Below are 2,635 nucleotides of genomic sequence, written 5' to 3' on the forward strand. Positions count from 1 at the left end.
GCCAGAAATCTTGGTGTAGTCATGGACTCAGACCTGAATTTTAAAAGTCACATTAAGACAATTACAAAATCAGCCTATTATCACCTTAAAAATATATCAAGGGTTAAAGGACTTATGTCTCAGCAGGATTTGGAAAAACTTGTCCATGCTTTTATCTTCAGTAGACTTGACTACTGTAACGGGGTCTTTACAGGTCTCCCTAAAAAATCAATCAGACAGCTGCAGCTGATTCAGAACGCTGCTGCTCGAGTCCTCACTAAAACCAAGAAAGTGGATCACATCAGTCCAGTACTGAAGTCTTTACACTGGCTTCCAGTACCTCAAAGAATTGATTTCAAAATACTTTTGCTGGTTTACAAATCACTAAATGGTTTAGGGCCAAAATACATTTCTGATCTGCTACTACATTATGACCCCCCCAGACCTCTCAGGTCGTCTGGGACAGGTCTACTACACTATGACCCATCCAGACCTCTCAGGTGGTCTGGGACAGGTCTACTTGTTGTCCCCAGAGTCAGAACTAAACAGGGGGAAGCAGCGTTCAGTTTTTATGCTCCACATATCTGGAACAAACTCCCAGAAAACTGCAGGTCCGCTGCAACTCTCAGTTCTTTTAAATCCAGGCTGAAGACATATCTTTTTAATGTTGCCTTTCTTTAAATAACCTATTTTTAACTGCTCTTTCTTTAAAATTCTTATACTGCACTGTACATTTCATTCTTGTCTTTTAATGATCTTAAATTGTTGTTAATTGTTTTAATGCTTTGAAATTGTTTTTAATTGTTTTCTAACTGTTTTTAATGTTTCATGTCTCATGTAAAGCACTTTGAATTGCCTTGTTGCTGAAATGTGCTATACAAATAAAGCTGCCTTGCCTTGCCTTGCCTTGCCATGGAAGTGCATGCTTGTCAACCACAATGAAGTAGGAGTGAATGCTGCTCTGTGTGGATCCCTGGGCGAGAAGGTAGGGCTGACTGCTTTTATGTTGTCAAGATGCTGCTGCACACTGGTTCCAACCTACAAAAAAAACCACATTCAACAGAACTGTTTCGGTGACTAACCTCTGACAATAGATCAGATCACCTCAAATTGTGCACAAGATTGAGATGATGGAAGATATATTTTAAACAACTGTTAAGCATGCCTTTTGAAATCTGATGAGCTGATCTACAGCTTGATATGCCGACATCTTTCCCGGCCTCTTTCTACCTTGTGCAGATGGTGGTAGCAAATGTAGCAGCAGCAAGATGGCAGACATGTCACTGTCCCAGCCTACAAATAAGTAAATACAAACCTGGTTAACATTGTGCCATAGCATAACATTCTAATTGACAACTTGCATCATTATGGACATGTATACTGCAGACCTACATAATCCACAATGAAAAGTAAAACAGTTCATTCATACCATTCTCAACTTCAGCAGCTGACTCAGCATTGCGGTTGGTAGAAGTCCATGGCTTTCCTTTATTACTTTTGCTTCGAAAGTGGTTGGCCACTTCTCCAAAAAATTAGTTGTCAGTGGCCTCACCAAACAGAAGTCTGAAATCTTGTTCTATCTGCAATGTAACACACAAAGACAGAAATAATGAGTGTTACCTGATGCTACATTGGATATTTTTGGTGATGCAATGAATTAAGTTGTCATACCAGTCCTGGTGTGTCCAGAAATCTTGGGAAGACCTGATGATTTGGCTTCATCGTTGACCATTGCTTGCCGATATACGAAGGTCATTTTCATCTTCTCACGGACAGTGTTTTCATCAGCAGAGTGTCTCAAAACAGCAATAGCTGCTTCCACATCCTCATCAGATGGCTCTCTGTCATAGGTGAAGGGCTGACGACCACGGCCTGGCCCACCAACTTAAGACAAAATACAGTGTTAAGAAATCCTTTCTGTACAATTCACAGGTCACCATTATAATAACATGTCACTGATCAGAAAACATACCTTTAGGAGATTTGCTGACTGAGGCACCTCTTTCCTCTGCTGTTTTTCTTTGTATGGTCTTCAATCGCCATGCAAGGTATCCGGAACCACTCTCCGGATCGTAGTAATGTTCCTATATTATTATAAATAAATTATAAACGAGTACTATTCCCATTTCAAAGAGTGAATATGTGCATAATGTTGCAATAACCCATTTACTTACATATCCATGTTGTGAGTATGGGTCTTCTAGATAGGGAAACAAATCTACTATCCCCTGTGCATACATCACTCGGACACTTCTGGGGGGGGATGTCCTAGCATATGAATTCAAAGTTAACATCACACTGAATTGACATTGCATTACACATTTTACATAATTAATAACTGGAAAATAATAACAATGTTTCTTTACAGCCCAACTATATGCTTAATGCTTACCCATGTGTTTCTGTCATCTCAGCAGCAAGTATGTTGATCATCTGTCTTCTGGTGGCATTTGTCAGAGATTTGGTTTTTCCATACTCTTGCATAATGCGTTCACCACCAGGCTTTGATGTTAGGATTTTTTCAATCAACTATAGGTGGAATGAAATGTGCTTTCCGTAATTGTAAAACAATATGTAATGCTGTCACATGATGAAACAACATTCAGATTGGACTTAACAGCAATGTTCACCACTTACTGCTTTTGCCTCATAGTTT

General features: G+C 39.5%; 1 long non-coding RNA gene across 1 annotated transcript; it reads right to left on the minus strand.

The window, feature by feature from the left end:
- Positions 1–1,712: 1,712 nt before the first annotated feature.
- On the minus strand, positions 1,713–2,224 carry LOC114560787 (uncharacterized). The gene is made up of 3 exons (XR_003693237.1): positions 2,154–2,224; positions 1,952–2,063; positions 1,713–1,863 (listed from the first exon to the last, which is right to left on the minus strand). It is a non-coding gene; the product is annotated as an uncharacterized LOC114560787 (long non-coding RNA).
- Between the last annotated feature and the right edge of the window lie 411 nt (positions 2,225–2,635).

This window comes from Perca flavescens, chromosome 8, assembly GCF_004354835.1.
Source record: "Perca flavescens isolate YP-PL-M2 chromosome 8, PFLA_1.0, whole genome shotgun sequence".
NCBI lineage: Eukaryota > Metazoa > Chordata > Actinopteri > Perciformes > Percidae > Perca > Perca flavescens.